The sequence below is a fragment of the Brassica napus genome, chromosome C6 (assembly GCF_020379485.1).
Source record: "Brassica napus cultivar Da-Ae chromosome C6, Da-Ae, whole genome shotgun sequence".
NCBI classification, from domain to species: Eukaryota; Viridiplantae; Streptophyta; class Magnoliopsida; order Brassicales; family Brassicaceae; genus Brassica; species Brassica napus.
In genome coordinates this window covers 22,790,571-22,818,241 of record NC_063449.1, presented here as the reverse complement: position 1 = coordinate 22,818,241, position 27,671 = coordinate 22,790,571, and the positions used below count along the sequence as shown (strand labels likewise).

Genomic DNA, 27,671 nt, shown 5'->3' with positions numbered 1-27,671 from the left:
TGTGCTATCCAAACCTACTCTCAACGGTCAAGCACAAATTAGCTCACCGGTCCACTCCATGCGTGTTTCTCGGCTACCCTACGGACCATCGCGGATACCGGTGCCTCGACATCAACAGCAAACGAATCATACTCTCTCGCCATGTCATCTTTGATTAGTCGGTATTCCCTTTCCCCACTATCTCTGCTTCTTCCTCACCTTTCTCTACTCCTTTAGTTCCTCCTACTCCTATCAGTCGTCCCACTCGACCCCAAAATGATGTTCCTCCGACCCCTCCAATTCCTTCACCACCTCCTTCTCCTACTCCACCTCCGTCACCTCACGTTCCTTCTCCACCACCTTCTCCTCAAATTCCTCTTCCTCGTCCTGCTCAACCTCAAAACACTCACTCCATGGTCACTCGTGGTAAAAGTGGAATTGTCAAACCACGTCTTCCTGTGTGTCTTCATACTGACACCTCTATCTCCCCTATTCCTTTATCTCATGTTCATGCGGCTAAGGATCCATTTTGGAACAATTCAATGGATGTAGAGTACGGTGCTCTTATTAAAAGGAGAACGTGGATCCTAGTGCCGCGACCTAAAGATACTAACATTGTGCGTTCTATGTGGTTGCATAAGCATAAATTTAATGCAGATGGAACTCTCAAGAAATGCAAGTCCCGCCTCGTTGCAAATGGGAAGTCCCAACAACTTGGAATTGACTGCGATGAGACCTTCAGCCTCGTTGTCAAACCAGCTACAATACGCACAGTTCTTCACATTGCTCTTGCTCGAGGCTGGCCACTTCATCAACTTGACGTCCAAAACGCCTTCCTCCATGGCGACCTTGCGGAGACTGTTTATATGCATCAGCCCCCAGGCTATGTGGACAAAAGCAAACCGGATCATGTGTGCTTATTGAAACGCTCTCTCTATGGCCTGAAGCAGGCACCTCGCGCCTGGAACACACGCTTTGCCTCCTACGCTAAAAGTTTGGTTTTCAAACAGAGCAGCTCCGACAACTCTCTCTTTTTCCTCAGTTCTGGAGCTGACCTGGCATACCTCCTTCTCTATGTAGATGACATAGTCCTCACTGCCTCCTCTACAGCGCTCCTGAATCGCTTCATCTCAGCTCTCAGTTCCGAGTTTGAAATGTCTGATCAAGGACCACTTCATCATTTTCTCGGCATCACGGTCAAGCGCAATGAGTCTGGCCTTCTGCTTCATCAACAAAACTACGCAGCTGACATCCTCCTCCGCGCAAACGTGTCAAACTGCAACCCCTGCCTCACTCCTGTCGACACAAAGCAGAAGCTCTCCGCCGACGACAGCCCACCAGTCTCTGATCCTACAATGTACCGGAGCCTAGCAGGCGCACTTCAGTATCTCACGTTTACCTGTCCCGATCTATCCTTTGCGGTGCAACAAATTTGCCTCTTCATGCACGATCCGAGAGAAAACCATCGCAATGCTCTTAAAAGGATTCTTCGGTACGTCAAAGGTACCATCTCTTACGGTATCAAGATGACACGTTCTACCTCGCTCTCCATCACTGCTTACTCCGACGCAGATTTGGCCGGCTGCCCCTCCACCAGACGTTCAACCTCTGGCTACTGTGTCTACATAGGAGACAACTTAATTTCTTGGTCATCTAAACGCCAAGACACAATCTCCCGGTTAAGCGCAGAAGCTGAATATCGTGGTGTAGCCAATGCAGTTGCAGAAACGACTTGGTTGCGCAACCTTCTATTTGAACTCAAGATCAACGTCACTCGTGCAACCGTCATTTACTGCGATAATGTCAGCGCCATATACCTCTCCTCTCACCCGGTTAAACACCAAAGAACCAAACATGTTTAAATTGACATTCATTTTGTCAGGGAAAAAGTTGCCCTTGGTCATGTCCGGGTTCTACACGTACCATCCTCACAACAGTTTGCTGACATTTTCACAAAAGGCCTCCACTCACCTCTGTTCATCGAGTTCAGAACCAGTCTCACCGTTACTCCAACTGACGCTTCGACTGCGGGGGAGTGTTAGAATATATGATTAGATATGTAAATATCTTTGTGATACACTTAGATACTCTCTAGACCCTTCTATTGTATCCTATATATTCCTCTCATTACTAATGAATATACTCACGGAGTTTACCAACTAACAATAAAAACGCGGCGAAACCCTTTCATGAATTGAATAATGAGTGTGAAATTACGCGACATAGGAAAAATTTGGTTCCCGAATTATTCCAATAACACTGATCCAAAGGCTCACATTTGAGCTTTCCGAATAGCCGTATCCCGAGCTCACTTAACCGGCGAAGAGAAGGAAGCCAAATATTGCCTCTTTTTTTCCAAGATCCTATTTGGTCACGCCCTCGATTTGTTCGCATAAATCGAAGGAATTTTCATCAATAACCTTACTTAGTTCATATCCACATTCTTAAAGCAATATTCGGTATTCGTTAAAACGGGTGCTTCTGAAGCAGACATGTGGAACATGAAGCCGACACAATTTTAACCGTTAAGATCATATATCACAAGGTCTATAGATATCAAAGCCCGAATCTCACACCTCAACGAAAGATTATCCCTCACTGCCCTCAAACGAGGTGTGGTTCTCATCAAGCTTCAATGAGTAAACGTCACTAAGGGCACCAACGTCGTTAGATGATGATCTCCACCAAGCTTCATTCTTCGCAGCCCACGAAGAAGAGGTTGCTGCTCTAAAATAAAAATACAATGAAAATAAAACAATCCTAACCTGAATATGAAACCACCAAATCCATATGAGGCTGTCAGCGTAGGGAAACATTCTTTCGTGGTCAACAGCCCGAACCAGAGAAAACCATCTACCTACGACGCTAGTTAATTTTGTACCTTTCACGATCAAAAGGCCACTCAACAGAGAAGTGCCGATCTGTATCGAGAAACAAAAACAAAGAAGAATAAAATTATAACAGCTTTGAATAAAAAGAGGCTGCAGTGTCGCCAAGAAACAATCTCAAAGTAAATTTCATCTCCAACAAAAGGAACCGAGTAAACTGATATCTTGCATATTTCTATTGTTTTATCCATTCACCCATGTGCATTTTGATCATATAGATTAGGATTTAGCCATGTTTAGGTTGCATTTTGCATACATGAGTCCTTATCAGGTATTGGAGTACCACATGGAGTTCTTGGAGACATTTGGGTGCAATTGGAGTTCAAAAGAAGTGTTTAAAGTGATCATGATCATTGGACGAGCACCTTACCGGAGCGACCAGTCTGGAGCGACACCATCAAGTCGCTCTGATCTCCCTATCAGAGCGACCTTACCAGAGCGACAGGGAAGAGTCGCTCGCGTTTTGGTCACCGGAGACGCGAGAACCAGTCCGGAGCGACCTCTCGCAGCGACACAGTGAGGTCGCTCCCGAAGCATGGAGCGACTTCACGGAGCGACAGGGAGGAGTTGCTCGCGTTTTCATCACTCGGAGATGCGAGAACGAGTCCGGAGCGACCTCTCGCAGCGACACAGCGAGGTCGCTCCCGAAGCATGGAGCGACTTGTCGGAGCGACGAGCGGAGGTCGCTGCGCGGCTTATTTCTGCTTGAACTTATGATTTCTCAAGGGCCTTTTGGTCATTTCATTATGCACGTTTTACATTTCTAAAACCTATGTTTTAAACATCTTTGGTAGCCACCAGAGGCTGATTATCTTGGATCTATTGAGAAATACACAAAAACTCTCTTGAGAAGTTCATCTCTTGGATTTTGATTGTTATGTTCTTGTGTTATTGTTGATTTCTTATATTTTTCTCTACATGATTAATCTGAAATCCAATATGGGTTTAAGAGGAATCATGGAGATTAGTGAGTAATCACTTTTTGAATTCATGGGTTAGGGAGATTAAGGGTGATTAGGTTAGTTCTAGGATGTTTTAGTGTAGATCATTCTTGTTCCTTGCTACTAGAGTATTAATAATGCATCTTCTGAGTTGGCCACTCAAAAGTTGATCAATAGACATTTCCCACCCAAAAGGTGTTTGATGAAATGCCTGAGACAATTCTCCTAGGCTTTTAGTATACTTTGCCAAAGACATTTGTTGTTAAAGGTGCTAAGATAGCTAATAGACTTGTTAGTAATGATTGCTTTCATATTATTCAACCAAAGACATTTGATGTTTGAGATATGTTAGCAAATGAGCATTCATCTAGACATAGAGCTTGCTTAGAATTGTGTCTAGGCTTAAGATTGATAGTTTGATTGATCATTTGCCATCCTTAGTTCGATACTTGATCACCCAAGGTCTAATCCCTATGCCCATGAGTTCTCTTTTCCCTTAGTAAAGAAAGTCATTTCATTTATCATTAATCATTAGTTTAGAAACCTTTTAAATCATTGGTTGCACTTAGATTAAGTGAGTACTTGCATTCTCAGTGCTTTGATATCCCTCAGAACTGGTTCGACAAACACTATACTACAACATTTGCCTTAGGAGCCTTGAAAACTCTTAATATCAAATTGGCGCCGTTGCCAAATTCTGAGTAGATTTGAACATTGAGATTTAGTCACTTGCTTGAGACTAAGTCATTTTAATTTTGTTTTGTTACTGATTCTTCTTCTTCACCTACCTTTAACTTTCAGGTGTATGAAGTTGAGGAGCAGGGGTCCATCAAACCTAGTTCCAATAGTAGCAGACATCAGAGCTTTAGAGAGGGAGTGTGCTACAGCTAGAAGAGAAGAAGAACAACAAGCCCACTTGCAGAGATTGGATATTGATATGGCAGATCCACCGCAAGGGGCAGAACACCAACCGCGGGTAGATCGACCCATTGGTACTTATGACCGGCCCAACATTCATGGTCATAGACTGAGAATCCGAGCACCGCCTGTGGCAGCCAACAACTTTGAGGTCAAGTCAGGACTCCTCAACGTGATCGATAACAACAAATATCATGGCTTGGCTTTAGAGGACCCATTCGATCACTTGGACAGGTTCGACAGCTACTGTGGGTTGTCAAAAACCAATGGTGTGTCAAAGGATGCTTTAAAGCTGAAGTTATTCCCTTTCTCTTTGGGGGATAAGGCGCGTCAGTGGGAGAAGTCCCTACCCAGCGACTCTATCACCACTTGGGATGACTGCAAGAAAGCATTCTTGGAGAAGTTCTTCTCTACTTCAAGAACTGCTAAGCTGAGAAATGAGATCTCCAGCTTTCAACAGAAGGGCTTGGAAGGATTCAGTGAAGCCTGGGAGAGATTCAAGGGCTACCAAGCTCAATACCCTCACCATGGTTTCTCTAAGAAAAGCCTGCTGAGCACATTCTACAGGGGAGCTCTTCCTAAGTACAGAGTCAGATTGGATACAGCTAGCAATGGATTCTTCTTGGGAAGAACTGAGGAAGATGCAGAGGAGCTGGTTCACAACATGGTAAAGAGCGACGCAGTCTACAGTGGAGACCACGACAGAGGCAGTAGAACAGATGACCAGCAGACGAGGAAGGATTTAAAGGCTCTACAGGATAAGATAGACATACTCATTGCTGATAAATCCACCCAAGAGCAGCTGAACTTTGTTGGTAACCCAAACCAAGATGCACCACCTGGGGTCAATGAGGTTGAGGGTTTGGAAGGTCAAGAAGAGCTGTGTTTCATCAACAACAATGGTAGTTGGTACAAGAAAGAGCCCCACTTTCAGTACAACAACTACCAACAGAAATCCTATCCTAACAACCAACAGAGTGGTTATCAGCCTAGGAACAACCAGCAAGGCAACTATCAGCCACAGCAAAACCCTCCTCCTGGTTTCTCCAACAAAGGGAACCAGTATTATCAACAACAAGCTAATCCTTCTACCTCTACTCCTCAGGAAAGCAGCACTGATGTTCTACTGAAACAGATCTTGGAGTCTCAGACTAGAAGTGAGAAGCAGGTTGGATATGAGTTGAAGAACCTTCACTCCAAGATTGATGGAAGTTACAATGAGCTCAACAACAAGTTCAGGGCTTTGGAAAACCAGTTTGCATCCATGACCACTCACCAGAATCGCCAGCAAGGGTCTCTACCTGGAAAATCTGACCAAAAACCCAAGGAGTATTGCAATGTTGTCCTCTCTACCACTTCTTCAAGGATTGAATTGAGTAACCATAAGAAAGAGGTAGATGAAATTGAAAGATTGGTGTTTGAAACTGAGATTGAACAGGTTGAGCATCCGATTGTAGCAACAGGTGAAGCAAATATTGTGGAGGAAGCTGACAAAATGGTTGAAGCAAAGATTTTGAAGGGAGATAAACCCAGGGCTGAGAAACCAGTTGCGAAGAGAGCTGACCAGAAGCTAAAAGAGGTCAATCTAGAGGACACCACTGAGGTTGAGCAGTCACCCTATGACAAGCTCCCATTTCCACAAAGGTTTCTCACCAAAGCTCAAAAGAAGGTGATTTCCAAGTTCAGAAAAGACCTAAGTGATATTGGAGTTAAGCTTCCAGAGATCTCGGGTATGCTTGAGGCTCATGTCCAAATGATGCTCATCAAGGACATTGTAGACCACCAAGCAGAAGTAGCAGAGCTTCTCAACATTTCAACTTTGAAACTTGATCCAGCCATCACACCAAAGTCTCTCCCTAAACTAGAATCCGAAGGGAAGTTCACCTTGTCTTGCTCCCTTGGTAAGCTTACCTTTGATGATGCTCTTGTTGATTCTGGTGCAAGTGTGAATGTGATCTCAATGGAGATGGTGAAGAGTCTTGAGATTGCACACATGGAGCCAGATACTTCCTCTCTCACGTTTGGGGATTCTTCTTCTACTACCCCTATTGGTCTCATCAAGGATTTCCCTTTGAAGATTGGATCTTGCACCATCCCTATAGACCTCACTGTCTTGAAGATGGCAACTGAGAAGAGAGTTCCATTGATCTTGGGCACACCATTCCTTACTACTGTGGGTGCTTGCATCGATTTTGCGAACAAGAAGGTCACACTCCTCAATGTGAACAAAGCTGTCTCTTACCCAATTCAGTCTCCACTGGATGTTGAGTATTGTGGAACCATCACTTGTGGAGACCTCTCCATTGAGAAGATCAAGGATGCAGTGGTTGTTAGTGAGAAAGAAAGTCTTGATGGAGAGTCCTCTAAAGAGATGTGTGATGAGCACTTGGAAAGTGCTAAAAAGGAGGAGGTGAGTAGAGCCACAAAGGCTGCTCATGACAAGAAGGCCACAAGGACTCATCAGCTCCAAGATGATCCAATCAAGCTTCAAGAGCTTCTCTCTCAGGTCCTCACCATTACTCTTGAAGGTGGAAAGGATCCTCCTTATCCACTTTCCACTTGAGGTACCACTCCACCACCATTCCATTGTATATACCATTTCTTTTCTGTATTTTAGCTTCATCTTTGGGTATCTCTCCTACACTTGACAACACAGAGACTGTGTGACTTAAGTCTGGGGGAGGTACCAAGTATTTGATCATGTCTGCTTTGATGTTGTTTCATTGAGTCATGCATTGCATATCTATTTGCATATAAAAAAAAATCATTTAATTTGCATCATTTGCACTTCTAGGAGAGTCTAGAGCATATAGGTTGCATTCACTTGCATTGGGAGCAATGATTTTAAATGCCTTGTAAAGAACACTACTTTGCACCTGAGTAGCTTATGCACCTCTCAAAAAGACTTGTATGCTTCGAGCCTTGAAAGCTCTCCCTGAAACTTGTTGATTGCTGAAACTCAGTCTTTGAAGCCAACTACAACCTTATTTGAACCGAACGAACTTAATGCATCTTGCTCATGGTCCCTTGTGTACTGAATCATGGATATACACACTTGAGTTGTCACATCCTTTATGCCAATCTTTTTGACAACCTCTAGTGGTAGACCTCTCCCCAAAATCCCTTCCTCCTTTTAAGCCTTCATTGATTGATGAGTGAGGCCTTTTTCGGAAAGTCTTGCATGCACATAATGTTGAGAGTATCGAGAATGACAATGCTTGATCTTCATTCTTGCTAGATTAGGCACATTATTGTCTAGCCATAGGATGGGGGTGAGTGTTGTAAAGTTTGATTTGGGAATATGAGAAAGTTGAACGAAAAGAGTGAACTCTTGCGCTCAATTGACTAGTCTTTATGTGATAAGTAGAGAAACTTCTAGCTCAATTTGTGAAAAGTCTTGGCCCCCAAACAAAAAAAAAAGGAAGAATAAAGAAAGGGGGCTAGCAAAATTAGTATGAGCTAAGAGGTGTTCAAAAAGTGTAAGAAGTCACTTGTAAAAAAAAAAAAAAAAAGAGTTTTATGTTGGGAAATGCTTTTGAAGTCCTTGGGTGAGAGATGTGAGTTGGGTTTTGGAATGGGAAAATGAATGTGTATCATATATGTTTGGGAAAAGGGTAGAACAATGGAGATTGAGCATTGTATGCAAAAGTTGATCCCTTTCTTAGATATATTATGTGTAATGTCAAGGCTACTTGTCTTGAGAGTATACCACCTTAAATATCATATATCTTGAACCCCTTGACTCACTTGATTAAAAAGCCTCCCCTTACCTAAATGATTTGGACCAATTGACCATTTGCAAGAATTCACTTGATGTTTTATGCTTAATGAATGTGAGAGTTGGTTGATTTGAATGTGTGGATGCTTGATGATGAGTTTAAGGGCAAAAGGAGTTGAGATAGGCCTAGAGAAGCTAGAGTGTGATAAGAGAGTGTGCTCATGTTGGATTAGATGTTGAATTGAGTGCTAGTTGTGTTTCTTTTGGCTATGAGCTCCCACCTTCAAACTTCTCTCCCTATGAGTTCTAGAAAGTTCACTTGTGGACAAGTAAAAGAACAAGTTTGGGGGAGTTGATATCTTGCATATTTCTATTGTTTTATCCATTCACTCATGTGCATTTTGATCATATAGATTAGGATTTAGCCATGTTTAGGTTGCATTTTGCATACATGAGTCCTTATCAGGCATTGGAGTACCATATGGAGTTCTTGGAGACATTTGGGTGCAATTGGAGTTCAAAAGAAGTGTTTAAAGTGATCATTGGGCGAGCACCTTACCGGAGCGACCAGTCCGGAGCGACACCATCAAGTCGCTCTGATCTCCCTATCAGAGCGACCTTACCAGAGCGACAGGAAAGAGTCGCTCGCGTTTTGGTCACCCGGAGACGAGAGAACGAGTCCGGAGCGACCTCTCGCAGCGACACAGCGAGGTCGCTCCCGAAGCATGGAGCGACTTCACGGAGCGACAGGGAGGAGTCGCTCGCGTTTTCATCACTCGGAGACACGAGAACGAGTCCGGAGCGACCTCTCGCAGCGACACAGCGAGGTCGCTCCCGAAGCATGGAGCGACTTGTCGGAGCGACGAGCAGAGGTCGCTGCGCGGCTTATTTCTGCTTGAACTTATGATTTCTCAAGGGCCTTTTGGTCATTTCATTATGCACGTTTTACATTTCTAAAACCTATGTTTTAAACATCTTTGGTAGCCACCAGAGGCTGATTATCTTGGATCTATTGAGAAATACACAAAAACTCTCTTGAGAAGTTCATCTCTTGGATTTCGATTGTTATGTTCTTGTGTTATTGTTGATTTCTTATATTTTTCTCTACATGATTAATCTGAAATCCAATATGGATTTAAGAGGAATCATGGAGATTAGTGAGTAATCACTTTTTGAATTCATGGGTTAGGGAGATTAAGGGTGATTAGGTTAGTTCTAGGATGTTTTAGTGTAAATCATTCTTGTTCCTTGCTAGTAGAGTATTCATAATGCATCTTCTGAGTTGGCCACTCAAAAGTTGATCAATAGACATTTCCCACCCAAAAGGTGTTTGATGAAATGCCTGAGACAACTCTCCTAGGCTTTTAGTATACTTTGCCAAAGACATTTGTTGTTAAAGGTGCTAAGATAGCTAATAGACTTGTTAGTAATGAATGCTTTCATATTATTCAACCAAAGACATTTGATGTTTGAGATATGTTAGCAAATGAGCATTCATCTAGACATAGAGCTTGCTTAGAATTGTGTCTAGGCTTAAGGTTGATAGTTTGATTGATCATTTGCCATCCTTAGTTCGATACTTGATCACCCAAGGTCTAATCCCTATGCCCATGAGTTCTCTTTTCCCTTAGTAAAGAAAGTCATTTCATTTATCATTAATCATTAGTTTAGAAACCTTTTAAATCATTGGTTGCACTTAGATTAAGTGAGTACTTGCATTCTCAGTGCTTTGATATCCCTCAGAACTGGTTCGACAAACACTATACTACAACATTTGCCTTAGGAACCTTGAAAACTCTTAATATCAAAAACGAAGAGGAGTCACCGAGCTTGCCTCCGCCAGCCCCCAAAAAGATAAGTGGACATGATACTCTAGGGGCGTATGTCAACACCCAACAAAACCCGGGGATGCCGGTGTGCTCAACCTCGAAGCCAAAAATCTAACGGTATCACTGCTAAAATCGATAGAATTGTAACAGTCCTCGACATCCCGAGAAACCAGGCCAAGAAAATGAGCCAGGGTTCGGTTCACCCTCTCATGTTGACAAAACGACAGCCGCACGACGCTTTAAAATCTGCCACATAATCGAGCTCGATGAATGTTCAAAGTTCAAAAACTGTTTCAAAACCTATCACATGCCCTACCCAAAAGAAAAATACCTATCATTAAAACATCAAGACGTCTCACGACCCCGATCTGTTTGAGGGCTCATGGAACTCCCACAAAAAAGTTGTACTACTCACCCAAAAAGGGATGCTACCCACAAAAAAAAAGTGAATTCAAACTTATATCATGGTTAAAAACCGGTAAATTCATGATATATCAACCATTCATTTTAATGAATAAATTTGAAATTTTATTTAAAAAATATAAAATTCATGAGAGTAGAAAATATAAAATTCATCAGAAAAATCAAGAAAGCTGAAAACCAACAATTTTTTTTAAACAGAGAACCATTATTGGATGTGTAAATTTAAACATAAACATATACACCAAAAGTGAACGAAGTCAAAAACTATGTAGGGCATGTTCGTTTCTCCATCCAGATGACTCATCTGGATAGAGATGAAAGTTTTGTTCGTTTAGACATTAAAAGTACAAGTCATCTGGATGGCTCATGTAAAGGGGGTGTATTCAACTGAGAGTTTTAGGTGATTTGTATTAAAATGACAAATCCACTGTTATTCAAACATGACTTTTAAAAACTCATTTAAAATTCACTATTATTGAACTTAATATTTCGTAGAGTACACTAAAATCCACTGTTATTGAAAATATTTTAAGTTGCGGAGTTTAAAAATTTAGACTTAATTTTGAAAATCAGCTAGCTGATTCAAATTGGACCATCTGGATGGAGATGATTCTCTCAAAACTATATAATTCACAAATTACAAACTTAAACCTAATATTATTTTGTCACTCACGAAAAATAACAAAACCACAAAAAAGCATTTTCCCACCAAAACTATAAAACACATTTTTCCGTCAAAACCACAAAACGCAGTTTTACGCCAAATCACATTTTTGGTCAAAAACTCAACTTCCCGCCAAAAAACATTTTTCGTCAAAACCACAAAAAAATGCACTTTCACATCAAAACACATTTTCCCGTCAAGACCGCCAAAACGCACTTTCCCGCCAGAATCGCACAACGCATTTTCCCGTCAAAACCGTAAAAACGCGAGAGCCAAAACCGCAAAAACTTGTTTCCCGCCAAAACGTGTTTTCTCGCCAGATTCGTAAAAACGTGTTTTCCCGCCAAAACCACACAAACTTGTTTTCCCGTCAAAACGTATTTTCTCGCCAAAACCGTAAAACGCGTTGTAAGTTATTGGCCTTAGCCATTAGTCTCTAAGCCCAAAACCAAGTCCATTAGCTAATCCAAAACCGAAAAACGTGTTTTCCCGTCAAAAACGCAAAAACACATTTTCCTCCCAAAACTGCAAAAATATGTTTTTCCGTCAAACACGCTTTCGCCAAAACCGCAAAAATGCATTTTGCCGCCAAAACCGAAAACGTAAAAATGTCAAAATGCTAATTTTGTATAAAAATATTTTAGACTAAACAATAAAAATTAGTATAGTCAAAATAGGGCTATTTTTATAATTTGTTTATTAAACTCTGGATGGAAATAGAAATAAAAAAATAAACATAAATTTATACAGATGACTCATCTAGATGGCTCATTTGGATGGAAAAACGAACAGTCCCTTAAAATCTAGATAGATCATCTAGATGGATCACATAGATGGAACAACTGAATGGAGATGACAGATGGAGAAACTAACAGCGCCCTGTATTTGGTTTTCAAGAGATAATAATGGTTCATTAGCTAAGACGAAAAACCAAAAACCTATGAGACAGCAAACCGACGGTATACATAAGCTTGCCGCAAAAGTACTTGCAAAGTAATCACAACATACAAAGGGACAAAAGCTCAACAATATAAAAGTTCTGCAGACCGGTTCCAGATAATATTACACCACTCTTGAATATTTAGATTTCAATTCCGGTTAAAGTTCTCACTTTGAGGGATATTCCGGTGCAGGAGGATAACCATGACCAGGAGGTGGACATCCTTGTGCAGAAGGGTAACCAAGACCAGGAGGTGGATATCCTTGTGCAGGAGGGCAACCATGACCGGGAGGTGGATATCCTAGTGTAGGAGGGTAACCATGGCTAGGCTGTGGATAGTAAGGCTGGGGGTAGCCAGTGGCTGGAGGGTAACCGGCATAAGGATAGGTCGGTTGATCAATGCGAGACATTTGCTGAGCTGGTGGCACTAACATTGGTTGAGAACCAAGGACCCCATCTCTTTTGTCTATCTCGATCTTGTGTTATGTCTGCAAGAAAACAGAAGAGATTGATTTTGCGTTTTTGGTCATATAAACTGTAATAATATGAGAAATAAATTGATTTGTATACCTGCATACACGCGCAGACCCTGCGATAACCAAGAGCAGAGTACAGATACAGCAAGGATAAGTATATCTTAAGTAAATATACAATTGAGAACATTAACATTGAGTCTCTTGGCTAAATTTGAAGTGCAAAAGCGAGCTAAAAAGATTGAAGATTATGGAGATTATACATACGTGCAATAGACCATATCAGCCAAGCAAGAAAGAAGTTGAGAAGCTTCTGAGAGTTCATCACTTCCAACAATGCAAGCGACAAGAGAGAAAATGCAAGGTATTTGGTTGAGGCAGAACATAAATCCTTGCGACGCCGCAAAGAAGATGTGAGAACGGTAGTATACACAATCTTGTGTGTATTTGTTGGGAAAATTATCCAATATCGATGAGATGAAGATGGTATTAGACAACTAGAAAATTTAAGAAGAAGACTCTTAATATTTAGGAAAGGGTTTACTACAAAGATTTTGTTTTTGGAAACTCTCTCTTACAAATATTTTCTCTCTTTGTTTTTCTTGATTCTTGGATGATTACAAATGGTGCTAAGCACCCCTATTTATACAAGTGAAGGAGCACACTCCAACAAGTTCTAGATTTCTCTAAATTATTATTTATTTCAAAATATCTAACTCCATAACTTTCTCTCTTCTTCTACACAATTCTTCTTCTATACTTCTCCACTTTTCTCTAGATGTTTCTTCTTCTTGGACTAAGGCTTGATTATGATTTGATTAGTTTTGGGCTTAAGGAGGGAAATCCAACAAATCTCCCCCTTCCCGATTTAGCCCGAAACAGTCGCCATGCCTGTGCCTTTGCAGCAATCTTCAAACTTCTTGATCGGTAATACTTTGGTCATAAAGTCTGACCAATTTTCGTCGGTGTGTACCTTTGTGAGATGTATGAGCTTCTCTTCCAGAACTTCTCGGATCCAGTGATGTCGGATATCAATGTGCTTTGAGCGAGAGTGAAACGTTGGATTCTTTGCTAAGTGAATAGCACTTTGGTTGTCACATAGCATGTTGTACTTGTCTTGCTTTACTCTCAACTCAAGCAAGAAGTTCTTCATCCATAGCATCTCCTTGCATGCTTCCGTTGCTGCGATGTACTCCGCTTCCGTTGTGGATAAGGCAACACACTTTTGTAATTTCGATTGCCAGGAAACAGCTCCCCCTGCAAAGGTAGTCACAAATCCTGATGTTGATTTCCTTGAATCTTTATCACCAGCCCAATCTGCATCGGTGTAACCGTTCAGCTCCAATTTTCCATTGCCAAAACATAGACACTTCTTCGTTGTGCCTCGTAGATAGCGTAGGATCCACTTAACTGCTTTCCAATGCTCCTTTCCTGGATTCGCTAGAAAGCGACTCACAACTCCTACTGCATAGGCAATGTCCGGTCTGGTGCACACCATAGCATACATGAGACTGCCTACTGCTGATGCATATGGGGTAGTCTTCATTTCTTCTTTCTCTTTCTCACTTGTTGGACTTTGCTCCGAACATAACTTGAAATGTCCACCAAGTGGAGTGTTCACTGGCTTTGCCTTATTCATGTTGAATCTCTCCAACACCCTTTCAACATATCGTTCTTGGGATAACCACAAAAGCTTCTTTGGTCTATCCCGAGTGATTTTCATTCCAAGAATCTGTCTCGCTTGCCCCAAATCTTTCATTGCAAAGGACTCTCCTAGGTCATTCTTCAATGCGGCTATTTTGTTGCGATCTTGGCCCACAATCAACATATCGTCAACATAGAGTAATAATATGAGAAAGTCGCCGCTTTCGTACCTCTTTATAAAAACGCAATGATCGTTCTTGGTTTTCTTGAAGTTGTGATCCACCATGAAGGAGTCAAACTTCTTATACCATTGTCTTGGGGCTTGCTTGAGACCGTAAAGACTCTTCTTTAATCGGCACACCAAGTCTTCTTTTCCTGGAACCTTGAATCCTTCAGGTTGCTCCATATAGATCTCCTCCTCGAGTTCACCATGTAGAAAGGCCGTCTTGACATCGAGTTGTTCAATCTCCAAGTCTAGAACTGCTGCTAGACCAAGAACCACTCGGATAGAGGACATCTTCACCACTGGAGAGAATATTTCTTCAAAATCTATGCCTTTCTTTTGGTTGAATCCTTTCACAACCAATCGAGCTTTGTATCTTGGATTTGAGCTTCTATCTTCATACTTCAACCTATACACCCACTTGTTCTTCAAGGCTCTCTTTCCTTTTGGTAGCTTCATCAGCTCATAAGTGTGATTATCATGCAAGGATTGCATTTCATCTTGCATAGCTTCAACCCACTTATCTTTATGGGTGTCTCCTATGGCCTCCTCATAGCTTTGAGGCTCCCCCTCATCTGTAAGATTAACGTACTCATCTCGATAATATCTTACAGATGGTCTTGTCTCTCTTCCAGACCTTCTTGGCTCATGTTCTTCCTCTGGCTCCACTTGAACTTCTTCTTCACCTTCATCACCAGTCGGATCCATGATTGGATCCCCTTCGCCATCATCTCCAATCACTTGTTCATGATCTTGAGGCTTATGAGAATCTTCATTCCTTACAACCCTTAGCTTTGGTTTCTTTGATTTGTTGATGTCTTCGATTGTTTGATCTTCGAAGAAAACAACATCTCTGCTCCGGATAAATTTTCTGTTAACCGGATCCCAAAGCCGATAGCCGAATTCGTCTTTTGGTGATCCAAGATAAATGCACTCTTTAGTCTTAGAGTCTAGCTTGGCTCGTTCATCCTTAGGTATATGGACAAACGTTCTGCAACCGAACACCTTCAAATGGTTGTAAGAGACCTTCTTACCCGACCAAACTTCCTCCGGGACATCACCTTCCAAAGGAACTGATGGTGTAAGATTTATGACGTCCACTGCAGTCTTTATGGCTTCTCCCCAAAATGGTTTGGGTAGTTTAGCGTGAGAGAGCATGCACCGAACTCTTTCTGTGATCGTTCGATTCATTCTTTCAGCTAGCCCGTTCAGTTGTGGCGTCTTTGGTGGTGTCTTCTCCATCCTGATTCCATGAGCTTTGCAAAACGCTTCAAAGGGACCTCGGTACTCTCCACCATTGTCAGATCGAACACACTTGAGTTTTTGACCCGTACTTCGCTCTGCTTGGGCTACAAACTCCTTGAAAGCATCAAGAACTTGATCTTTTGACTTCAAAAGGTATACCCATACCTTCCTTGAATGGTCATCAATAAAGGTGACGAAATATGATGCCCCTCCATTGGATTTCTCGGACATGGAGCATACGTCAGTATGCACAAGATCAAGAATATGCTTTCTTCTCATAGGCGTAGATGATCTTCGGAAAGCGACCCTATGTTGTTTTCCGGCTAAGCAATCATGACATGGTGAGAGAGAAATACCTTTCATATCAGGAAGAAGTTTCTTGCTAGAAAGTATACTTAAACCTTTCTCACTCATATGCCCGAGTCTTCGGTGCCATATATCGATGTCATCACTTGCAACGTTTACTTCTTCCTTGCAAAGCTTGGCTTGAGTCACGTATAATGAGCCTTCTTTTCTTCCTCGAGCCATGATCAAACTTCCTTTGGTTAACTTCCATTTGCCACCACCAAAATGACTGTCCAAGCCGACATCATCGAGCTTTCCGGTTGATATGAGATTGAGTCGCATGTCGGGAACATGTCTCACATCCTTGAGAACTATCTTACATCCAGTGTTTGATGTAAGAATAACATCCCCCTTTCCAATGATCTTGCTTCTTCCTTGATTTCCCATTTGAACATTACCAAAGTCACCACTTTGATAGGTTGTGAAGAAGCTTCCATGAGGGGTGACGTGAAAAGAAGCACCAGAATCAACGATCCATGAGCTATCATCAGAGCTAAGATTACATTCTCCAACGAGATATAATTCTTCGCTCTGGTCTTCCACAATGGTGGTAGTCTTTTCTTCATGCTTCTTTGTAGGATTGAACCGGTCTGGTTTGATATTACCGGCTTGTTTGTCTTTCTTGAAAAACCGACATTCCGACTTCATGTGACCCTGTTTGCCACAGTAATAGCAAGTAACTCTCGGACGTGACTTGGATCTTCCTCGAGATTGGTCTCGTCCTCTGCTTCGGTTTTGACCACGAGTCTCTTCTCTACCTCGTCTATCAACAATGTTAGCTTCTGAATATGAACTCGAACCTCGTTCCTTCCTGCGAACTTCTTCGTTTAGAAGGCTATCAGTGACGGTGTCCATGGTAAGCTTTCCCTCCGGTGCTGAATTGCTTAGAGTGACAACTAGTGTGTCCCAACTCTCCGGCAGTGAACTGAGGAGTAAAAGGGCTTGCATTTCGTCTTCAACCTTCATATCAACTTTGTTAAGCTGATTTACAATCCCCTTGAAATTGTTCAAGTGCTCCATCATGCTCTGGCCATCCTTGTACTCCAACTTTACCAACCGTCGAACAAGAAGAGCTTTGTTTCGAGGTGTTTTCTTTTGAATCATGGATTCAAGTTTTGTCCATAATTCAAAAGCATTTGTGTAGGTAGAGACATGTTCAAAAAGAGATCGGTCGACATACTTACGGATTACGGCAACCGCCTTTCTATTAAGAATCTCCCATGCTTTATCATCCTTTCCTTCCGGCTTATCCTTCATGATGATGGGCTCATGCAAATCCTTACAATAAAGGTGATCTTCCATCATCGGTTTCCAATAAGAGAAGTTGTCCGTCGTGAGCTTGAACATGTCACCTTCAAAGGTAACGGTGGCCTCCATCTTCACTTCTTCAAAGATAACGGTAACCTTGCTCTGATACCAGCTGTTGGGAAAATTATCCAATATCGATGAGATGAAGATGGTATTAGACAACTAGAAAATTTAAGAAGAAGACTCTTAATATTTAGGAAAGGGTTTACTACAAAGATTTTGTTTTTGGAAACTCTCTCTTACAAATATTTTCTCTCTTTGTTTTTCTTGATTCTTGGATGATTACAAATGGTGCTAAGCACCCCTATTTATACAAGTGAAGGAGCACACTCCAACAAGTTCTAGATTTCTCTAAATTATTATTTATTTTAAAATATCTAACTCCATAACTTTCTCTCTTCTTCTACACAATTCTTCTTCTATACTTCTCCACTTTTCTCTAGATGTTTCTTCTTCTTGGACTAAGGCTTGATTATGATTTGATTAGTTTTGGGCTTAAGGAGGGAAATCCAACAGTATTCATGGAAGTAAAGACGAAGAGAGAAAGATGATGAGTACAATGATGCAATTGTCGCATTGTGTTGTGTGGATGTTGAATTCATCTTGCAGCATAAAGCGAGTAGATGCTACAGAGTTTCCAAAACATAAGAAAACCTGAAAACATTCCTCCAAAAGGTCAATATCATCAGAGTTTTTTCTGTATTGTATCGAATAAATTTTCAGTGGAAATTACATAAAACAAGCTCAGTGTCAAAGTTCTCATAAACAGTTAACTGTTAACAACTCAGTTTGAGATTTCAAAGAAATATGCTGTCACATAATTTAGAACAACAAGCAACAAAACTATAGAAGATCAAAAATCAAACCAAAATGCTGCAACATGTTTATTTTTACCAATTCCACAATATGGGATAGTAAATCATTTGTGTTATCATACGTATGCTGATTGCAAATTCTGATTGCCAATTCCTCAAGTCATATTTCACCAACATGAAATTCAAAATAGCATTAAGACTAACCTCAGTGGCAAGACAAAGTTGAGGGCATTTGCTTTCTCCACACCTACCACTACAAGGCATGTACCCACCACAGCAAGTGTACCTTCACAGAAGAGAACAAGAGAGTATAATTTAAGAGAAAACAAATCATTTCTACATAAATTAGAATTCAATACCTTGACATGTCATTGTAAAGTGCTCTCTTTCGAAGTAAGTATGAAACACATGGTCCACTACAATCAGAATAAACGACAGATTTAGGTGTGAACCAAAAACATACAATCATTCAATGGCGAATACACTTGTATATTCACCTACTACAAGGAGTAACAACTGTATTAGGGATATATATCTCACATCGGTAATTATAAGGGACATTAATTAAGTAATATATAAAGGGTGATGACCAATCCACTAATCACCAATTGGTTTTAAGTTGGAAGCTCATAATAAACCCGAATCTAACATGGTATCAGAGCCCATATCCTAAATACCCTAAACTCCTAACTAAAATTAAAATTAATCCTTTCGATCGGGTATAAAGGTCGTGATTAATTTTTCCAACCGGGTATAAAGGTTGTGTTAAACTCGCTCGGCCGAGTATAAATGTCCTAAAGTTCCGAGATTTATGGCCGATAAGAGCCATCATCTCGAGAAGGGGTATTAGGGATATATATCCCACATCGGGAATTATAAAGGACATTAAGTAATATATAAAGGGTTAAGACCAATCCACTAATCACCAATTGGTTTTAAGTTGGAAGCCCATAATTAAACCCGAATCTAGCAAACTGTATCGTTTAATAACAAAACAAAAAAAAACAGTTCATGTCATTTGGTTCAGCGTCTGAATGACAACAAGAAGCTGACAAATATATCAAACTAAGAGTTCAACAAGAGAAGAAACAATAACCACTTACCAGAAACACGAGAAGCAACAATCTGCAGAAACCAAATCGAGGAAAGAAAACGAAAATTCGATCAAAACCTAAACGTTTGGGGAAACAATAATATATCTATACATATATGAGATAATCACAGGGAGTATCGGCCGTGACGGTGCTCATGAGATCGGACTGCCATACGTTCCGGTAACTCTGCCGGAGCTGCATCTTTTTAAGCTTCTTTTTTTTTTTCCGACCAAAAGATTTATTGATTACTATCCAAGCAAACATTGTTGTACAAGAAAGGGGGACATGAATGGAACAAACTCCAATCTGTCTCATAAACAGTAGCTTTCTTAGCTAATAGATCTGCACATCTATTATTATGACCTTTAACATGATGAAAATCTACGTAATCAAAGTTTGTCTTCCAAGCAGCTACGGTTGATACTAAAAGTTGTAACCGAGGGATAGAAACTTCTTGAGTAAGAAACCTATGGATTAATATATTATCGCCTTCAAATATAACACTCCGATATCCAAGTGAGGAGCATGCCAGCATTGACCAGATCAGTGCCGATAGTTCGGATTTCATCACCGTTGGTCGTCCCTCAAATTTTCTCATCCCAGCTTCTAGTAAGTTTCCTTGATGGTTTCGTATTAACTAGCCCATACCTGAGTCTTCGGAACCAATGCGATGGGAAACATCATAGTTACATTTGATCCATCCTCGCGGAGGAGGCTTCCATTGGGAGCGTTGATTCAAAGATCTTGATGCATTATCCGCTGTAGTTCTTGATAGTGGTGAGGAAGTTACAGCATCCAACCACTTCTTTGCATCCGTCTTTGCTTTCGAAATAACTTCCTCAAAAGTATAATTTACCTTATTAAAGAGTAGTTCATTGCGACATTTCCATAGTCGCCAAACCACCCAAAAAGGTAACAGTCTTTGATCATCTAATCTATTAAAATTGAAGTACAAATAGGAAATATCCCTGAATTTTCCTAAAGAATTACAATCTCATGCCACTGAAATAATAAATATTAATTAACTATAAATCAATTAATACATTTATAACAAAATAATTGGATTATTCACTTACCAAAAAAACTTCACGTGTACATATACACAATCCTTAACAATAATAATAAACCAATTGGTTTATAGAGATGTATCTAAAATTATATAATCCTTCAGGATTGGTTGGTTTATACCTATATGGCTATATCTAACATTTATTTCATGATCGAAGGAAACATGTGCTTTGAGACCGACAGTATATAACAAACTTATACAAACAATAACATCAAAACCTTTGTTTGGTCATAATAAATATATAACTTATAAGTTAGTAGCATGTTTTGACAATAAAATACAACAAAAACGAACCATCTGTGAAATGTTGTATAGTGTTACACACTCTTATACAAACAAAAATGTTTACTGCAATTTTTGTATAGTTAGTATTAAAATTTATGACACGTTTGATTTTTTTTACTATATTTAAATTGTAAGATAAAAAATCAGTTATTAAAGATTCCTCAAAATAAGGTAACTACATTTAGACTAATCTAAACTATTAAAACTAAATTACATTTTGTACTAAACCCTGAATTTTCCTCAATAATTACAATTTTATGCCACTGAACCCTCATTAGTTAGCGAGATCATAAATCCTTACCTTAATTCAGGAATCGTTTATGGCAGGTACTATATATTCATCTACTCCGGATCCGTTGTGCATCTAACTTCACGGTGTACATACTTGGCTTTGGGTTAACATTGAATTAACACTCAGAAAATGAAGAAGAAGAAGAGCTACATCACATGCCATTGCCAAATCGAAGATGGAACGATGTGAGCGATTTAAGTAATCTCTTCCAAAAAAGATGAAGTTCTCACAGTATAACTTAATTTCATTAATGAAGGATTGATTCATTATGTGATTGATTTCTTCTTTTTGTGTCTAGGTGAGTTACAAACCTAACGAGATTATAACTATTGTGAATGGTTCCATGCTTATGACTCCTAAAGCTTTTGAATCTCATGCTTCACTTATTAATTTGTTGTGGATAAGCTTCAATAAAGATAGCTTAGGATACAAGTTATTCATTAAGGAAAGTAGAATAACTTATAGATTAGGATAAAGTTAAGTTTCCTAATCTCAATTGTAATAGGACAAGCTAAGAGCTCCTATATATAAAGAGATCTATAATGTAAGTTGATCTCACAAGTTAAGAATAAGAAATAAAACGAAGGAACTGTTTTATACTCTGTTTCGCATACACATACGATCCTTAGCGACTTTATTTGGTATCAGAGCTTAAGGTTTGTTTGTGTGATTGCGATTCAAAGAAACAATGGCTGATGATAAAGCATTGATAGACACGAAGACGCTGGGATGAAGAGATGGTATTCCCGGGACTGTTGTCTGTCCAATGCTAACCTCAACCAATTATACGGTTTGGGCAATGAGAATGAAAGTTCTTCTACGCGTCCATAAGGTATGGGAAGCGATCGAACCAGGGACAGATAAAGAAGAGAAGAATGATTATGCTATGGTGCTTCTTTTTCAATCCATACCAGAGAGTTTGATATTGCAAGTAGGAGATCAGAGCTCACCTAAAGATATGTGGGAAGCTTTGAAAACAATAAACCTTGGCGCAGATCGTGTAAGAGAAGCTCGACTGCAGACGTTGATGAACGATTTCGAGCGTCTAAAGATGTCTGATGCGGAATCAATTGATACCTTCTCAGGCAAGTTATCTGAGCTTGCATCAAAATCGGCCTCATTAGGACATAGTATTGAAGAATCTAAACTTGTAAAGAAGTTCTTAAATAGTCTTCCTAGAGCAAAGTATATCATGTTGGTGGCCTCTCTGGAGCAGATGCTAGACTTAAATACAATTAAGTATGAAGATGTTGTTGGGAGAATTAAAGCATATGAAGAACGTATCAAAGAAGATACAACAAACGATCAACAAAACAATCTGCTGTTCTCGAGCTCAGAAGGATCGAATGATCAGAATTCAAAAGGACGAGGAAGAGGTAACTATCGAGGACGTGGTAGAGGAAACAGAGGAAGAGGACGTGGTAGAGGCAACACCGGAGAGTGGAACAAAGAGAAAAGAGACTACTCACAAATTACTTGCTTCAACTGCAAGAAAAAGGGTCACTTCAAGTCTGTTTGCCCTGAGAAGAAAGAAGAAAATCAAGAGCTCAACAAAACTGAGACGGAAGTAGCAGATGTTGTGCTCTACATGCATGAGGTCGTGTTTCTGAATGAAGAGAAAGTTATACCTAAAACACTCGATATAAGCAAGAAAGAAGAAGGAGTATGGTACTTGGATAATGGCGCAAGTAACCATATGACGGGTGAGAGGGGATACTTCTCTGAGCTAAATCAAAATATCAAAGGAAGAGTGAAGTTTGGAGACGGCTCATGTGTGGACATTGATGGTAAAGGATCGATATTGTTTGAAGCTAAAACAGGGGAACAAAGGCTCCTTACTGATATTTACTACATCCCTGATTTGAGAAGTAACATTCTTAGTTTGGGACAGGCAACAGAGCAAGGCTGCGATGTTAGGATGAAAGATGACTACCTAACTTTGAGAGATTCAAAAGGAAGACTTCTTACTAAGGTTCTAAGGACTCCCAATAGACTTTATAAAGTTCCACTTAAGATAGGACAACCTAGCTGCCTTCTCACGAAGTTAAAAGAAGAGCCGTGGAGATGGCATGCACGCCTTGGTCATATCAGCTTCAAAACAATACAAACCATGGCAGCACAGAAGATGGTTCATGGTCTACCAGAAATCAAAGAAGAGAATCAGTTGTGTGACTCGTGTTTAGTTGGAAAATAAACTAGGCATAGCTTTCCTATTGCAACTCCCTATAGGTCAGCTAAAGCCCTAGAACTCCTACACGCAGATCTCTGCGGTCCAATCTCACCTACCACACCAGCACACAACCGCTATATATTTTTCATCATCGATGATTGTACGAGATATATGTGGACTATTCTGTTGAAAGAAAAGAGCGAAGCTTTCGAGAAGTTTAAAGGATTCAAAAGCCTCGTCGAGAAGGAAGTAAACAACAAAATAGGTACACTTCGTACAGACAGAGGTGGTGAGTTTACATCAAGAGAGTTTCATGATTTTTGTAACAAGAGTGGGATCAAGCGTCATCTAACGGCGCCGTATACTCCGCAACAGAATGGCGTAGTAGAGAGAAGAAACCGTACTCTCATGGAGATGACTCGGAGTATGTTGAAGGCAACCAACGTACCAAACTATATGTGGGGAGAAGCGGTTCGTCATGCCACTTATGTTATAAACCGAGTTCCCACAAGAGCACTTAAGAACAACACGCCATACGAAAGCTTGAAGAGAAGAAAGCCTAGTATCGCGCATATCAGGGTTTTTGGGTGTGTTGCGCACGCAAAGATTGACTCTCATCGTCTAAAGAAACTAGATGATCGATCGCAGGCTCTTGTTCATCTCGGAGTCGAGCCCGGCTCAAAAGCATATCGACTCTATAATCCTACTACAAAAGGGATTGTGGTTAGTCGAGATGTTATTTTTGATGAAAGAACCTGTTGGAATTGGAAGGGAGGCGATAAAGAAGCTAACACAAACTCTGGAATGTTCAGCATGACTTGGGGAACGACTCTTGACGAAGGATCTGGACCGTTTGTGTCTGGACAGCGTCAGGAAGAAAACATTGCCGCTGAAACAGAACATCAAGCTGAGGAACCCGAGACAACACATATTGAAGATGCTGATGAAGAAGCAACAACTCAAGAAACAAGACACTCAAACCGTCAGAGAAGCAAACCTAGCTACCTCGATGATTATATTTTACTTGCTGAAGTAGAATGCGAGTTGCTACTTCTCTCGATCAACGATGAACCTAGAAATTTCCAAGAAGCAAAGGGAAACAAGCGATGGACTAATGCATGTGAAGATGAGATAGACTCCATCAACAAAAACAACACTTGGGAGCTAGTAGATATGCCTCCAGGAGTCAAGATCATCGGTCTTAAGTGGGTCTTCAAGGTAAAAAGAAACGCAGACGGATCAATAAACAAATTTAAAGCTCGCCTTGTAGCAAAAGGATATGTACAAGAACATGGAATTGATTTTGACGAAGTTTTTGCTCCAGTGGCGCGACTAGAAACCATAAGGTTACTAATCGGTCTAGCTGCAGCAAATAAATGGGAGATTCATCATCTAGACGTCAAAACAGCCTTTCTACACGGAGAACTAAACGTAGAAGTTTATGTCTCGCAGCCTGAAGGGTTTGAAAAGAAGGGAGAAGAACATAAGGTTTTCAAACTCTCTAAGGCTCTATATGGGTTAAGACAAGCTCCACAGGCTTGGAACACAAAGCTCGACCAAATCCTCAAACAGTTAAGCTTCAAGAAATGCTCAAAGGAAAGTTCTGTGTACAGAAAAGAAGGCGCTGGCAAGTTACTGATCGTAGCCATCTATGTAGACGACCTGTTCATCACCGGCAATTCAGATAGAGAGATCGCAGACTTCAAGAAAAACATGTCGAAGAAATTTGAAATGTCAGACTTAGGGTTGTTAACTTATTACCTTGGACTTGAAGTAAAACAGAGTCCAGACTGCATTACAATCACTCAAGAGGCGTATGCACAAAGGATCTTAAAAGAAGCTGCAATGGATGACTGCAATCCAACCTGTATACCAATGGAGTTTGGTATTCAACTCTCTAAAGGACAAGAAGAACCGGAGATAGACTCTACACTATATCGAAGAAGAATTGGATGTCTGAGGTATCTTATGCACACAAGGCCAGACATGGCGTTTTTTGTTGGAATCTTGAGTAGGTATATGCACTCACCGAGGACTTCTCACGGCAATACACTAAAGCGTGTGTTAAGATATCTGAGAGGTACTGCCGGATATGGTTTGTCATACAAGAAAGGAGAAACTAAGAGACTTGTGGGCTTCAGTGACAGCAGTCACAACACAGACCCGGACGATGGAAGAAGCACGACGGGACACTTGTTCTGCCTTGGAGAAACGCCAGTAACCTGGTGTTCACAGAAGCAAGACACAGTTGCATTGTCCTCCTGTGAAGCAGAATTCATGGCCGCGACTGAAGCTGCGAAGCAAGCTATCTGGCTCCAAGATTTAGTGAGCGAGATTACAGGAAAGAAGATAGAGAAAACACTGATTCGTGTTGACAATAAATCAGCCATCGCATTAGCCAAGAACCATGTGTTTCATCGAAGAAGCAAACACATTGCCAAGCGTTTTCATTTCATTCGAGAGAAAGTGGAACAAAACGTAATTGATGTGGAGCATGTACCGGGAACAGAACAGAAAGCAGACATCCTAACCAAAGCTTTAGCAAGAATCAAGTTCAAAGAGATGAGAGATATGATTCAAGTTCAAGATCTAAGCAAAGATGGTTTGAAGCTTAGAAGGGAGATTGTTGTGGATAAGCTTCAATAAAGATAGCTTAGGATACAAGTTATTCATTAAGGAAAGTAGAATAACTTATAGATTAGGATAAAGTTAAGTTTCCTAATCTCAATTGTAATAGGACAAGCTAAGAGCTCCTATATATAAAGAGATCTATAATGTAAGTTGATCTCACAAGTTAAGAATAAGAAATAAAACGAAGGAACTGTTTTATACTCTGTTTCGCATACACATACGATCTTTAGCGACTTTATAATTTAGGTGGAGAACTTTATTTTCTAATTGTTTTTGTGTTTTGATTCTTCTGTAAAGAAAGGAAGTTAACAAAGTCTTGCGACAGAGCCTGTCTTCTCTTCACCGACGCTGGTGAAGCCGAATAAGAAGAAGAGAGGCGGAGAAGGAGAGAAGACAAAGACGGCGTAGACTAGGTTTTAGTTTTATGTTTAATTTTTATTTTTTTCTTAAAAAATCTTTTAGTTTGGTTTACTTTGATGTACCGGTCTTAAATGGTAACCAATTTTGATATATAACTTTTTATAAATTTTATTTTTTATCAGTAATATATTAAATAATAACTAACAAAAATACTACTCTCTCATTTCATTTTAATTGTCGTTTTAGACTTATACACACAAATTAAGAAAACATTTAATTTTATATATTTACTAGATAAAAACATTATTACCAATACACCTAACCACATTTAACTAATAAAAAAGTAGATTGGAATATAAAATCAATAAATTTTGCATTTAAATTATAAAATGACACTTATTTTGAAACAAAAATTTTATTCTACAATGACATTTAAATTGAAACAAAGGGAATATTAAATAAAATTTAAATATTAAAATTAGTTACCAATTTAAAACTGCAAGTTGTAAATAATACGTTTAGTTGTTATATTATATAACTCAAATATACATAAGTATAAAAAATTAGACTTGCTAAATAAAATTTGCAAAAATTTGTACTTATTTTTGAATATATTTTTTTCGTAACATGCTTTCACTATTTTTTTATGTTTCTATTTAAATAATGTATTTGTTTAAGAAAAATATCAATGTAAAAAAATATCAATGTAAAACTCACAATATACTTAAGACTCTAATATTTTACACTTTAATATTTATTTTACCAAGTAAAATGAAAAAAGCACAATAAAAGAAAACACAATTTCATAATTTATAAATGAACCCTAACACATTGAACAAAACACAAATATGTCAAAACTCAGTAACATATGAATCTATAACAAGAATATAAACAATTATATTTTTAAAATCATTTAAAAGTGAAAACATATAATTATGAAGAACAAACACCCGCGCGGATGCGCAGGTCAAAAGCTAGTTTGGTAGATTATTGTTGGAGGCATAATAAAAAATGGCTGTTAACTTGGTCTCCAAGGAATCAGTACTATTCAGTAATGTACTGGAAACACCTGATAGATGCCATACTTGTTGTGAAAAAGGGCATGTAAAGAAAGTATGGATGCTTGTCTCTTCAACATCGCAACATCTTACACAGAAAGGATCTACCAGTATATGGCGATGTCTAAGATTCTCTTTAATCGCCAGAATGCGTGAGCCAATCCGCCAGAAAAAATGTTTTAACTTTGGCGGGATTGGTGAGGACCAAATTTTCTTTGATAACTCAGGGTGAGAAGCTAGAGGTGGAGGAGTGACTGTTGGTTGATTATTCGTAGTAATAAAATGATACCCTGACTTTACAGTGTAATTCCCATCTCTAGTATAAGGCCAAAAAACTCCATCTTGTACTGGAAAGGGAG

The 27,671-nt window shown here is 39.8% G+C and overlaps 1 non-coding gene and 1 pseudogene across 1 annotated transcript; both read right to left on the bottom strand.

Annotated features, from left to right (window-relative positions):
• Positions 1–5,153: 5,153 nt before the first annotated feature.
• On the bottom strand, positions 5,154–5,260 carry LOC125589351. Its single transcript, XR_007325539.1, has one exon. It is a non-coding gene; the product is annotated as a small nucleolar RNA R71 (small nucleolar RNA).
• Positions 5,261–12,440: 7,180 nt separating this feature from the next.
• On the bottom strand, positions 12,441–19,762 carry LOC106436741 (annotated as a pseudogene).
• Positions 19,763–27,671: the final 7,909 nt, after the last annotated feature.